The sequence below is a fragment of the Protopterus annectens genome, chromosome 3.part0 (assembly GCF_019279795.1).
Source record: "Protopterus annectens isolate FY-2018-M chromosome 3.part0, PAN1.0, whole genome shotgun sequence".
Lineage (NCBI taxonomy): Eukaryota > Metazoa > Chordata > Ceratodontiformes > Protopteridae > Protopterus > Protopterus annectens.
This window is the reverse complement of record NC_056731.1, coordinates 1,679,778,859-1,679,794,551: the sequence shown is the minus strand read 5'-3', so window position 1 is coordinate 1,679,794,551 and position 15,693 is coordinate 1,679,778,859. Positions and strand designations below refer to the sequence as shown.

Sequence of the window (15,693 nt, the reverse complement as noted above, 5' to 3'; positions counted from 1 at the left end):
TGGGAAGGAAGGTTAGTGATGTTAACTACATGGTAGAACTGCAAGGCAGGAGGCAGGGGCACAAACTGTACCATGTTAACATGACAAAACCTTGCCATGACAGGGAGGCTCTGGTGCTAAGTATTTGCAGTACAAGGCAGGCGGCGTCTGATGGGGATCTATGGCTATAGGGAGCCATCAAGCAAAATCTCAAATTACTATGGTGAAGCCAAGGATTGCAGGTATTTGATAGGACAATGCAGCATTGCACTGGGGTCAGCAATTGCTAAGGCAGCTGGAATCTCAAGACCGGGAATGGGGTAAGGTATTCCCAGATAGGCTCAACCCTCTCATGCAATGTTTCTCATGGGTCAGTTGAAAAACTAGTGTGTCTTTGGGGGGGGGGGGGGGGTGTCATGAAAGCAGATACTGCCAGCCCAGCTAGATGGAATTTTGTAAATAATTATATGCCATTTGTGAATATTAATATGAGTTATACAGAAGTGTAACAAAAGGAGATATTGCCAGCACAGCTGTCTGGAATTTTGTAAATGGTTATGTGTCATATGTGAATGACAACATGCTTCATGTAAGATGTTTGTGTTACAGACATATTAGAACTGTATGTCATATTGTACAGATGTGTGCAGAAGAGATATTTTGTAAAGTACTGAGCAGAAATTTATATACTCTATTGTAACTCTTTAGATATATATATTTTAACAATGGAAATTGGAACACAGGAGATTGATTTCAGAAAAAATAGCTGAAAATTTAAATTACTTATGACCACATAATAAAAGGATGTTGTCTTTCAGTTTCAGTGCAGTGGCAGACACAATGTTTAGAGATAGACGTTTTTTGTATTGCCTTGTAAGTGTTCATTATTTTATGACATCCATGATCTGCCTTACATCTAGGAGGGATCCTTGTCTGTGTATTTTCACAAGTAGATGCTGAATATTACCAGCTGCATCAGTGGGGGTTTTCAAGTGGGATAAAGTCAGATGACAAAAAGTGATGTCATTCTGCAAGTTATCCGTGCAGTAATATTTGGGATATTAATTTAAGAACTCTCTGAGAAAGAAAGAGTATGCATTTTGTATTTTGTCTTTGACCTGATCTGCCTGCTTGCTCTGTCTAGGTAACAGTATAATTCTTTTAGATATACTCAGAAATTTAGCAAAGCTTAATTTAAATGTTTTTCTTTATTTATTTGAGACTGTCCTGCAATGTTGTTTTAAATAGTTCCTGTGATTTTGAACTCTGATGGAACTGTGATTATATACTGAGTATTTATTATTTTATTGTTTATTATTAAATGCATTTAAACCTTTCATTGTGGCTATTTGTGAGACATATTTAAGTTCTGATAGCACTTGCATATTTATTTGGTGACATAGTGGGCCACTTCTAATAGCCTTTCTCTTGGTCAAACTGCCATTTGTATTGATGGCAACATTACAAAGTAAGAATGGACACCCTTTGTTAAGGGCCTTAAAGTAGCTGATAAGGATGTGGTTGGTGGCAGTGATAACTACCTTGAAGTCTGAGCAGAAAGGGGCATAGCTAGTAAACCTGTACCAGCTATTCCCAGGTGTGTGTGTGTGTGTGTGTGTGTGTGTGTGTGTGTGTGTGTGTGTGTGTGTGCGTGTGTGTGTGTGTGTGTGTGTGTGTGTGTGTGTGTGTGTGTGTGTGTGTGTGTGTAAATCAAACCTCAAAGTACGTGTATGTCAGCTACTTGGGCAGGGATACAAAGCACTGGTTAGACAGAGAGGGTGCTGGAGGTCTTGGCTTGGCCACTCAGCTGGGATCTAAATTCTATAGCTGTGCCAGTGGTGGCAATCTGGAGAAAGAGGAAGAAACCAGCCCCAGACTGACTGTGGTCTCTGTGTGCTCTTAAGGGAAATTGCACTTGATGCAGAGAGCTGCATCTGGAAATACTGTGTTTGTACTTGTCATCCTCACAAGGTATGTCCCCCACTGGTGCTAGTAGTGAAGACTGAGGGTCTCTGATTACTGGTCTAGTAGTGGGGCATCACTGTCATAACAATACTTGAAAAGAGCAGCTTATCACACCAAACATAAAAACGAACTTTCTCAATTAAATTGAATATCTAGGTAACAACTGTTTACATTATTTACAATTGGATTATGTTCACTTCCAAGGTTGGCTGACCTACATTTTTGCTAAGGTCAGGGTAATAAGCACAGTCACAGGATGTCACCCCCCATGCATCACAATGTTATGAGATCCCACTCCCCATTCCCAGTACAATTACAGAATATAAGTCCTTTAGAGGCCGAAGTAAGTATTCGGCTACTTAAATGAAGTCCATTTCCTGTAGTAGCCTGTTTATTCTGATTGTCACACACTTTATTTCCTTCCTACTTTTCTGCATACCTAAAAACAGAGTAAAACACAGTCTTCCTTGTTTGCATGTGCAATACATTCTCTGACAACGGGGACTTTTTGACATGTTCTGTGGTTTCTGGCTCTTCCTCCCTCTGTGATCCTTCTTTCAAGGCTACTAATGCTAATGTTGGGTCCATATAAATTTTTGCTCTTGATGAACAGAATATTTAAAATATTCTGGGTCAAGCAGTTTAAACTTCAATTTCTTGGTTCTGCATAGCTCAATGAGTGGGGCAAACTCACTTCTCTTCCTTCCAGTCTCAGCATTATAATCTTGGTCCACATACACTTTCATTTCTCTACAACATAATTTTTACCTAGTTGCTGTAGTTTGCCTAGAATATTTCTTTAGATTGTACTTAGGGAATTACATGATTACTTGCTAAGGCTTGTTGGAACTGCTATGTGTTCGTGGAGATTATAGTGAATGGGCCCAAGACCAGACAATTTAACAAGTAGGACTGGCATAAAAACATGGGCATCTTTATCTTCTTTCTTTTGTAGTATGCCAGAAAACTTTATGTTCCTTCTGCGAGCCCTATGTTATATATCTGTCAACTGGTTTAATACTGAAATTTCAAATCAGCTTTGGTCAATTGTGCAAAATGTCAGCCCAAAATGCTGAATACAAAATTTTGAATAGGACACCAAAGCAAAAATGAGTACATCGACAACCGTGGTTCGATGTATTCGACATAACAGGAGGTGATGTCACTCACCTCCTGCTATGCAAATTAACGTACCATTGAACTCTACAGTCAGCAGTATGTTAATTCTATTTTGAATGGGGGCTATGCCCCCCTGCACTCCCCATGTGAGGAGCTGCACTCCTACACCCCCTGCACATTAAATATACCAACTCAGAGACTGCACTACAGTGAGGAAATAGGATAATTCTCTGTTCCTCAGTGAATTGCAACCTCCCTTCACATTGTCAGTATGCTGCTTGTCAAAAGGCTGAGTGCACCATGCAACTCGATCATGTGTGCTCGACCTATGTTGGTTCACTTAAATGCTCCTTGGAAATCGTGAGTTCAACCATCGGCAGTTCGACTGACTGCCATTTGATAACTCATAATAAACCCCGTCAGCTTCATCTCCACTCTTATTTGATTGTCAGTGACATAGGGGTACATTTGTTTAGTCTCTTTTTGTAACCGACATAATGAATCTGAATGAGGAGAAACGGCCTGCTCCACTTCTTTGAGACATTTCTTGGTTTTTGCAAAACAATTATCCAGCTCATTATATGTCGTTGATAACTTGTCCGATGGTGGTTGCATCAGAATGCAGGTGAAGATTTACTTCTGTCATAGTGAAAGGTTGATGCTGTTCAGTTTGCTTTGCCTGGTCTTCAGTGTGACTCATAGAGTTTTTCCCAGTGGAGAGGTTTTTGGCTGGTGCTGAGCACTTGTTCATACCCCATGACATTTAATACTCTAATCAGTACTCAGGAGACAAGTATCTCTCAAATGATGATGCACCTGGAAGGGTTATTCAGCTGCAGATTTCCTTTTAACACAGTGATTCACAGGACTGGGATCCCCAGATGTTTTCATGCCACCACCATAACCGTACGTCTGCCACAATATAGTCATGTCCACAACTTTTCACATTCACATTTTTTAAGTCTTTACTGGTGCATTCAGGCCAATAAAGCCAAGTCTTACTTCCTGTAGATATAGTATGTTTTACCCCTTTTCTGAGCTCATACATACAGCATATGTAGATTGTTTCACCATACTTTAGAAACAGAGAGCTCACTAGCAAGCCTGATATCTGCAACATTAGAGTGACTGCAAACTATCACAAATAACACACACAAACCATTTTGTAAAACCTACAAGAAAGACCCAGGAAAGCTAGAGTCCTTACTGTGTAACACCTTAAACCATCTGTAAAAAAGGCCCAGGGAATATAAGCAAATGGGTCCTTAGGGATATATCAGTATTTTAGCTGCAAGGCCAAAACTTGGCATAGCTACAGCTAGTGTGGTATAGATCTATTGACCTGAGCGCACCAGTAATAATTAAGAAAGTAAAAATAAAAAGTAATTCAAACACCATGTATATCCTTAAAGGGTTAATTGCATATGTCACATGGGTCTCTGCTACTGGAAGTTTAACATATTACACAGTAAAGATTCCAACTTTGCAGGATATTTATTGTTTGTGACTTTTTTGCCCTTTGTTTTTGATGTTGTTTGCAATATTTTACAGTCAAACTAATGCTATGGACATTAGGCTTGTTTTAACCTCTGTGTTTCTAAAATCTGTCCAAACAATCCACTTATGCTGTTTTGATGAGCTCAGAAAAGGGTGAGACATGACATACCATGTCAACAGTGTGTGGTGTTTGGTTTTAGTGGTCAATACACCAGTAAAGACTTTAAAAGTGAAAAGTGAAAATAAAAAGCTGTGGGCATTCAGAAACCATGCAGCTAAAACACTGGTATATCTTTAAGGATCATCTGCATGTATCCTGTGGGCCTCTACTACAGTAAGTTTAATGTATTACATAATGAAGACTCAGCTTTGCTTGGTCTTTCTTGTAGTTTTTTACTAAATAATTAGTCATTGCTACTTGTTTTACTCTTTGGCATGGCTGTTATTTAGAAAATATTGGAAAACTCATAAAAAAACAGAAACACCCAAAATAGAAATATGCTAAAAGAATTAAGAGCAATAAATATATTCATGACTTTTTTTGAGGAAAATGTATGAAAGGGCAACTAAATACGGAGGAATAGAGTAGTGGAAATAACTGGGAAAAGCCGAAAGACGAAGAAGAGTAGTGGAAATAAACTATTAATATTAATTTGGACTGTATTTTTGTAGTATGACTTTTTAATCAAAGCATCTTAACTTTTTTTTAAATTCTCATCTTGTAAACAAGAAACAGAAACACTGCAATATGTGCCATATACCATTTAAGTATATGCAGCTCTGAAACACAGATAACAATATAAATAATGCAGAGACTACACTATTTATGTGGCTTAATAAACCAGTTTTGAGGTATCTACCAGTATGCATTTGCAATATGTTTCCATGATAATCATTAGTGGCATAACTTACAATTTCTTCTGTTTTTATTTATTTATTTTTTTAAGATTGTCAAGAACATACTGATTTGGTAGTACATATTTCATATTTCCATATTGGTTCCATATTTGACACATCTATATAATCTGTTAAAAGTAGCCATCCAAAATCTCAAATAAACAACTCTTTTTAGCTATCTTATTTATATGTATTTTATTTATTTTTTATTTATTATATTTTACATTTGTTAACCGGGAAAGTCCAACTGGAGTTTGGTCCATTTTCAGTGGAGGCCTGGAGAGAAAAGCTCCATAGATACATACATACAGACAGAGTAACTTGACAATTGTACATATTTGTACAAGACAGTTACATACTTTGACAATGATATACGTTGTGCGGGAGCACTTACAAAAATTATTCTAGATATATGATATAAGATACGGTTCTCTACATATGGTTCACCACTGATAAGCTAGAGAAACAGGAATAGGTAACCATTCTAATGAGAAAAAAATAATTGGTATCAATATCAAACTAAAGAATAAGTAGTCCTTTTTTGAAGGGAACTACTTTTGCTGTGTTAAATTCTAAGTGTCCTAAACATTTGTATGATGAAAAAAATAACATATTAAGGATTGCAAGGATAGCTAGAAGTATCCTAATGCTGAAGAATGAAGTCTAAATGCAGCAGAAAATGTTGGCGCTCACCCCTACGGTATACTTAAAGACTGAAATTAATATATATATATATATATATATATATATATATATATATATATATATATATATCAGTGCTATATAATGGTATGGATGAGTTCATTCATTCGTTTGTTTGTTTTTCAAGAGTCGATTGTCCTATCCAGGGTCATAGTGAGCTGCAGCCAATCCTGACACCCAGTGGGCAGAAGGAAGAGATCAAGTCCTGGATGGGACACTAATCCATTTCTGATGTTATGTGATGCAAAACAGATTGCAACTATCATTAGAAGTCAAATAATGCTGATGGAAGTGTAAGAGAAACTGAAATACATAAAAAGTGCTCAGTAAAATTTAAGTTCTAGTGAGAGACAATAAAGTGCAATGTACTGTCAAAATGACTGTATACTTCATGATAAAGTTTCTGGAGAGAATCTGTTCATCTACATCCAGCATCCTAGAATATAGTACTGCAAATGATCATTCTTCATAATTGTTCAGAGATTACGATCTTTGCCTTACTTCTCAAAAATCGAGGTTCTGTCCTGATTTCCAGGCACTCATTATGTGGAGTATAAAAATGTTTCCCAATGTCAGTGTGGATTTTGTCCCATTAACACAGCTTCCTTCCACTTCCATAAAGTCAAATGGTTACTTTTTGCTCTAAACTGTTCTTATGCATTACATTTAGTCACTACTTTGTGGACCAGGGCATAACTGGAAATGTTTCATGATATTCACTTACCCATTTAACAAACAACAAACAAACAAATATAAAAAAATTAAATATTTCTCTTTTGTTGATTATTACTAAGTAAAAGTACTTACTGGTTCTACTCAAATTATATACACTAGAATGATTTCATAAACATAAATAAAGTAGATTCTGTAGAGCCATCAAGAAACAATTGTCCAAGGGCTTCAGTAACAAAAAGCAGAGATTATTTTGCTTTTAATTCAGCAAAACTGAAAACTCTATCTTATTTCTGGATCTGAAAAAAATCTGCAATTATTACTAAAAGGCATGAAGTGTAGTTACAATAACCTCTTTATACTAGACAAATTTTGTGACTCTATCTCCTTCTGCCCTCTCCTCTCGTCTGTCTTTTTCTCTCTTTCCCTATCTGTGTGTGTGTGTGTCTCTCTCTCTCTCTCTCTCTCTCTCTCTCCCTCTTCACTCTCTCTCTCCCTCTCTCTCTCTCATTACCCAGTCTCCATTTCGGCTTTATCATAGTTTATATTCATTCTGCTATCTCATTAGTTGCATCATCTAAATCTTACATTATTTTTATTGAGGTCTTGTTTCTAAAATATTTGTAAGGAAAATGCTCATCAGGGATCTTACTAAAGCACTCTGAGAAAGGACAACTCTGCTACATGTCAGATGTGTGTTAAATATCAACAAATTAATGTAGAACTAATACAAACTTGACTTGATTCATTTGCCTGATGTTGGAACTTCTGAATTTATCCTAATAGAATTTGTTCACAGCCAATCACTGGGTAAACAGTTCAGTTAAAGGTTTTGACTACCACTAATTGGGGTGTTTTATTCCTGACTCGTTTTGGTTTCTAACAGACTTTGCCCTCTAACTATGCATTAGCTGTGATAAGGATATTGTCTGGGTGTAGTAAGAACTTAGCCCTCTAACAATACATTTGCTGAGGTTCATAGGTATATATTAGGTTAATGCTCACTAGGTACTTTATAAGCTTATCCATGCAACTCAAATGCATCTAGGGTTACCACCTTTCCCACTTTGCGAGGGACAGTCCCTCTTTGGGCAGTTGTGCCCTGCAAAAAAATTGAAAAAATGGCAAATGTCCTGAGATATTAGGACAAAATTATTTTCTAAATTTTATGCAATCGTTGCATAAAACAGTTATTCTGTATCTGAAACACCTAAATGTTATAAGAAACAGAATAAGGAACTAAAATGCTACAAGAATAAGCTTTTATTTAGGCAAAAAATTGAAGTTCTGTCCTTTGTACTGGCCATGGGTATGTTTTGCCCTGCAAAATCTGATGTTTGTAGCAAAAATGTCCCACTTTGGGCATTTGAAAAGGTGGCAACCCTAAATGCATCCCATGAGTTATTGTGCCTTACAAGTTATTTTAAAGGTGTATGTTATAGCATGATTTAATGGTCACCTCTGCCCATCAGAGGCATATGTATCAGACCAAGGGTGAATTTCCAATGTCCTAACCACTGGTTCAGGTTGCACCTGAATAACATTGTTGAAGAGCTCTGCTTCAAATAGATGGAAAGCCTTTTCTAGAGAATGGAGACTCTACACTATACTGGAAATTTTATGAAAGTGCTGCTTGCAAAATTACAAAACTGCACAAAGTATGTTGTCCTGGGAAGATATTTATATACCCTGATCTATCTGCATTTATATAATTTAATTTGCAACTCCACTGCATGAAGCTCTGTTCTGTGTGTGCAAAGGAACTAGCTTAACACAGCACGTCAGTGTGCATTTAACTGTTTTGCTTGTTACTGTTTTATTATAATGGGATTTCATTTATTTGTATATAGTGAAAACAATTTGTGAGCAAGAGCATTTTGATTTAATGAACACAGATTCACTGACTTTGACATTTGTGCAGCTGACAGCACTAAACATGCTATCTAAAGATTTTTAGTTAAGGTTTCTTCACTCAGAGACTGAACTTTTCCTGACATGCAGCAACTCGAGATCTAATTAAAATAAATTCAGACATACAGTAGAAACTGACTTGCCTTTATGCGCGTAGTATAAAAAGAAAATGATGTGTTTGATGCATTTCTGTTTTGCTTAGCAAACTGTCTATCAGGGCTGTGGTTAATGATACATTGGGTATTAGTATAATGTTTGTAGAACAAATACCATAGTTGTAGTGTGCTCAGCTTATTCCACACAAATTCTGCAAACAGACAATGAATATAACTTTTAATGAAATCAGCTGATACCATAACATAAACATGGTTAAAAAAGGTAAATAAATAGTATATAAACAGTATTCATTTACTCATTTACTGATAGTTTGTAAAATACAGCATCACAAAGCTTACACATTCATGCAATTCAGAACAGTTTTGCATGTTTAAGTGCATCAAGCAAAACCAACATTATTTATGGCCTGTGCAGCCATTCATTAAAAAGTGATTTATGCATTACTGAAATCACCATACTATGCAAATAATTCAAAGGTTTAAGCCATTTCCCTTGTATTTTTTCTTATAGGCAGCATGGTATAATGATGACCCTTGGAATCTCTGTCATAATGATCAGTTATTCTTTGGCATTCTAAATGTCTCCAAGTTTTCATTCATCCCAGCTCTGCTGCACTCTTCATTAATATTTTAACTCAGTAAAGAAGCAGCAAAACCATATAAGTGTACAGAAATACGACAATCTGGGCCACAACATAGTAATATAGTAAATCCAGTAAATTAATGACAGAGTCCAGAGAACCTAATTCAGGAATCCTGTTGGGTTACAGGAACCCCCTAAACTAATAGTAAACATTTTGATACACATTTTTAAAACTCCATCTTTTTAGCTTTCATTCTAACTGAACACCTGTCACTGTGGATGTACAGTTAAGAACTGATAGCTGAGATTCTAAGTCTCTGAATAAATGCCATTTGACATTTCAGACAGTAAGTGCTCCAATTTCAGACCCTATTAAAACCAGCTTAATAGAGTCATGCAAGTCTTTGGGGGCTTACAGTACTCATTATAATTTTTCAGTGCAAGAAAACAACTAATCACAAGTTATCTGCATATGTGTAACAGAGCAGAACATCAACACTTTTTCTTTACATCCTACGAACCACATCTAGGGCATTTATTTTATGAGACATTTCTCTGGTTGCACTTAAAGTTTCCCCCAAATGATCTTCAGGACCTTGTCAACATCACTGATATAAAATATTGCTGCTGGCATGTAGCTTCCCTGTGCTGGGCAAAACTAGACTCCTTCTCCTGAGCAGAGTATATTGCATAGCTACTTTGATTCCAGGTTTTGCAGACCACCAAACAAACTAAGCCCGTTTCTTTGCCCAGTTATGAATGACTAACCTAGTTGGGTAAAAATAAAAAAAGTTATTTTGTAACAGTAGTCATATTCAGGACTAAAGCCTCATATTCCATAGGAACTCGTGCTACCCATGAAGCCTTTCTGAGGTTTATGTCTAACACCTCTATAAAGGCTGCTGCAAGTTGTACGCCAATGTATTTAAATGTAGGTTGCTACACGACTCTAAACAATCTTCTAAATTTATTGCAAAAAAAAAAAACAGCTGTGTCCTCTCCAGAGTCATAGCACCCACACCTGTGATCCCCAATCCTTATATACTGTCAACATAAATGGCTCCACTCCTTAGGGAAATGGCTATAAAAATGTAAACATTTCTATCTTGTCCCTTACTCATGCTACACTGAAACAGAAAAGATGGTAACAAGACTTAAAAAGCATAGTAGAACTGTCATACAGTTGTTGAAGAATGACTGCCAACCCAAAAGTATTTACCACCTCAAACAAATAATTCCACCTCTGTTTATCAAATGTCTTCTCTGTATCTAGGCTGAGGAAGAGTCAAGGCTCCATCCCTATGTGGTTATGCTGAAGTAAAACTCTTTGGATACTGTTAAAGTTAATAAGAACTCTTATGAACCTGCAGTGATGTTAATGCTTAAGCTTTTCCAAAAGCAAAAGTGCATTAATATTTATAAGTCAAAGGGGGTTGACTAATATTATGAGTTTTAAAAATCGTACTTTTTTCTAAATACACTAAAGAGTTAAGAAATAGTAACATTTGACATTCCTCTAATCATTGTAGCCTTGAAAATTACTGTATTAAGCAAAGCAAGGGTGTTAACAAGCTGTGGAATTACATGAAGTCCCCCCCACACTTTATTTGCAGATAAAATACAAATTGCATATAATGTCTATTCAAAATTTTCTGGTCACAAGTTTGTAAACCTGAGTGTTAGATATGTTTTAGAAGAGCCAAATCATAAAATCCAACATATATTTTAGTGACATTACCTGTGAAAATTAATTATCCTCTAACATGAAAAACAGCATACTGGGCTAAGTTAATAGCTTAGATAAAATATGCACTGTGGTATCAATACCATCCAGTTACTTCCCATGGTAATGCATACTTTATAGGTAGTTATAAATTAAGTATTTGAAATGGATAAAGTACATAATAAAGCATATATCTTTATGAAAATACAAACTATTGAAGTGCCAGTTTCATGGATGATATTCTTAAAAGTACATAAGTCATATGTGCTCTAAGGCAGCATTCTCAAAAGCAGAATAAATACTACACATAATGGTTCTACCATTAAAAGTCCAATGGCACAGTGTCCATGTCAGTATTAACTGATCTGTAATTCTTCCATGGTCAAGCTTTGGAAATATTCAGTTTAGTTTCCATGACACTGAAGAAGTATCTGTAAATGGTACACAGACATTGGGACAAAACACAGATATGCTCCATCTCATATAAACAGATAGAAGAATGCACTCTTAATACTAAAATACATATCGACAGTGTAGTATGAAATAAGAGCTGTGTCGCTCCATTAATACTGATTTTCATTCTTTAGTATTTGTGTTTTCGCACATGCCTAACGATTATCCAAATGTTTGTTAAAAAGTCCACCATCTGTAGCAAATGCTAATTTAACACTTAGAAAACAAATAGTGAAAGAAAAAATGCATAAATCAAATTTTCAGTTTGCTTGAACTACTTTTTTCTACAGTCTAACATGATAAATACAAGAAACAAAATACTTTCTTTATCCAAACTTCAAATATAACTCATTCCACATGCAGTGCATATATTGTTAATGCATTTAACACTCTTTAGTGTAGTTCATGTGCTCTAAAGAAAAATAACAGTTTGCCATTCAACAAATTTCCTCACAAAGAGTGTATTAATATTTGTAAATGTGTAAAGACATATTAAGGATTTCTCATTTTCTGCAAAACGGGCATGCTCATTGTTAAGATCAGACACTTAACTGTTATAAACTTAACATACACAATTCCAGCTGATTATCAGAGATGGATCATATGACAGCCTGTGAGCTTTCTCAATAATTAATGACTACATACATTAAGTATATGATGTCTTAAAGCCTATGGTATTCCAATACTTTCTCAAAATAATAATGGCAATGACTGCATGGATTTATTTGACTTAATTTTGAAATTCACATAAAAATTGTCTGAAACTTAGAACCTTACTAAAACTTATTAAGACATATGCCAGTTTAATAAGAAATAGTTTAAACAGTTTTGCCATGGAAGTTGTTGTAGCATTTTCTACCAACAGAATTAAGTGTTCATCCAGAATGTTTTATTAAATACTACAAATCTAGGGTTGGTTTAGGTGAGCAAGATTTAATTAATAGCACTAATTTCTTAAAATGTAACCTTACTTTTCAAATACCAGGAAATCAAATAGATCCATTCTATCCAACAAACCCTCCACTTAGGTTGATTTTTATTTATGTTTTCATTTTTATGTTAGGTCAACATCAGACCCGCTAGCAAAATTGGTACATGCTCAGCGTGTCTGTCCAATCTATGAAAATGCAAGCTATTCATAGGTACTGAAGTGTGTGCATGGGGGAGGGGAGGGGTTGTGTGTCTATCCCAATATTCACATCTACTATTATGCCAAACTTCAAGGCAAAAGATTTGAGGGTTGAAGCTATGGTCATTTGAACAATTGCCAAGTTGATAAAAGTGTTTGATTTGTAATGTATCCTGTGAGTCTTCCTAAAGTTAACCAGTTCAAGATACATGCGTTCTTTAGGGTTACCACCTGTCCCACTTTGATAGGGACAGTCCCTCTTTGGGCAGTTGTGTCCTGCAAAGAAACTGTAAAAATGGGAAATATCCTGAGATTTTTGGACAAAATTATTTCCTTTATTGTATGTAATAGTTGCATAAAACAGTTATTCTCTATCTGAAATACCTAAAAATGTATAAGACACAGAATAAGCAACGAAAATGCTACAAGAATAAGCTTTTATTTAGGCAAAAAAGTGAAGTTCTGCCCTTTGTAGCTATGTTTCATCCTGCAAAATATGACGTTTGTACCAAAAATGTCCCACTTTGAACATTTGAAAAGGTGGCAACCCTAGCGCTCTTCTAGTGACCATCTTAATACTGTTTTAATAGCCCATAAACTATGCACTACATGATTGTCAGTACTGATTTGTAGATTACAACATCTGGCAATGCTCGTCAGTTTATGACGTGCTGAAATGTTAGAACGCCTGAGGATGATATGCGTAATATAAACAAGCAAGCAATAAATAAATACTTCTTAAATAACGGTCCCAAATAAGTTGTCAGCTGGATTTCTGACTAACGTCAGATGTGCCACACATAATAAAAATGCAATCTAACTCACTTCAGCACCTGATTGGAAACAATGTAATACACTATTTACCACGATCCCCCACACCATGTGGACTTTATAGCACCCCCCCCCCCATCGTCTCAGTGGTAACAACTCAACAAAAACGTACCCCGATTACTATCTCCTGAATCTACCAGGCGAAAGACATATTGCATTTTTAAGGACTGTTTTACTCCCCAGATACTAGCACATACATAAAATATGTATAGTGGTCAGGCAGCAGCTTTAGTACAAGGTCTTCTAGCATACTTGCTAGCATCACAGTAAACATACTTAACTACCATGTGGTCTCACAGACAGAAGCACTCCCACGCCATGAGCTGTAAATGCAGCCAAACCAAGGTGTCATCTACACTGCAAAACTAATCAGTAACCTGCACTCATTTTTTGCAAAGCATTTAATTAAATATGTAAGGTTGGATTGCTCTCAATCAACCAAACTCTTCTGAGGTAGTTGCAGAAAAGAAGTTATAACCCGTATTAGAACAACAAACAAAATTCACATCAAATCATTTTGTCAGCATTTATTATGTTATGTTGAACAAAAACTACTCCATGAACACCCGAGGGAGGTGAAGTACCTTATCTAGGACACGTTCAAATGTCAATTCAATCCCATCTTCTCGAGGGGGAAAAAAACAAAACACTCCGTACTTCATTTTTGTTTCGGAAAAGAATGCAAAAAGAAAAAAAAAAGAAAAAAAAAAAAAACAAAATCCACTGCCATCAGTTAAAAAATGAATAAAAACTGAAAAGCTTGCATGTAAAATATTAGTTCCATCTACTCCAGATTCAGAGCTGGAAAGTAGGGGAAAAATAAAATCAGTCACAATATGCAGGAAAAGTTGTACACTGCTATCATGGAAGTTCGAAAAATAAAACTAACTTGCCCTTAGTTCGATTAAAAAAAGACAAGAAAAACAAGAGTTACATTTACTGCTTGGCATCTTGCATTTATTTTGCAAGATCCAACTCTTGGAAGCACTGTTGTAAAACGCATCGTAAATATTCAAAAATACATTTAAAAATGCATCAATAAAAACAGACAAGCTCTACTTTCTGCGTTGCATGAAAAAAAGCATACATTTAAATCAGTTGCGAGACAGTAAAAACCAGTTGCGTGTAATTGTGCGGGACTGTCGCCGCTGACTCACACAGTATCTTCATACAGTATCAGTGCATGCTCAAAACTTGAATTCAGAAAAAATACTCAAATCCATGCTTTAGCTCTCAGTTTTAAATAGAATTCAAAGAACGGGCAAAAAATTAGAATAAAAAAGACCACAAAAAATTGTGACAAAAATGCCAAGAAAATGTACTCACCGAGCGGGAGTAAAAGGTTGGAATAAAAATAGGATTTAGTATAAAATACAGTATGGCGGTGGAAGAAGGAATGAAGCGCTTTTCTCTCAGCTGCTGCCTGAGGCACTGACACGTGACTCGGAGCCTGTCTGACTGGCAGGCTGAGACTTGGGGGACCGGCCGCCGTTGTCCCTCCTCCTCACTGCACGATGATGCCAGGAAAGGAGCTTACTGACAGAATGCAAGTAACGGCGGTCAGTGCTGGACCTGCAAGCTCATCTGTAGCTTTTTCATTGGCGTAAGCAGTCATAAACTACAAGGCAAAATAAACACTGGGAGCTGAAACTGGGTGAGATCATCACATTGAATACTTGTCATTTGCTAGTTACCACATTACATTCCTTTATTTTATTCACTTCATTGTCTGACACCAAAGTTTCTAACAAACACTGTTTAAAAAACTAAAACGTGTGTTTAGTTTTTTTTTTCCCTTTGATGTTAGGCAAAGTGGTGAGGGCGACAGTCTACGTAACTAGCATTGCATGGTACTGGCTGTAGAAAGGTGAAACCTCTTACCACTAAGGCTGCAGTATAAATATTCATGCATGCTTGGCAGGCTGTGGAGTGCCCATGTACTCCAGAGCCACTCGAAAACAATTTAGAAAGCGTCTTCCCATTCGCGATCGTTGAAGCGCAGTTCAGCACTCGGAAATGTGAACAGCTCCCTGGGAAAGAAGAGCTTTACACCTGAGCTCCATTAATTGTCTAATGCGCTGATGAAGATATTTTGGGACATGCATCTCCTTCTGAG

The 15,693-nt window shown here is 36.3% G+C and overlaps 1 long non-coding RNA gene across 1 annotated transcript in view; it reads right to left on the bottom strand.

Annotated features, from left to right (window-relative positions):
- The window catches only part of LOC122796942, a 2,551,311-nt gene extending 2,536,131 nt beyond the window's left edge, over positions 1 to 15,180 (bottom strand). The window contains exon 1 of the long non-coding RNA XR_006364015.1: positions 14,904 to 15,180. This is a non-coding gene — a long non-coding RNA (uncharacterized LOC122796942). The remainder of the gene's footprint in view (positions 1 to 14,903) is intronic.
- Between the last annotated feature and the right edge of the window lie 513 nt (positions 15,181 to 15,693).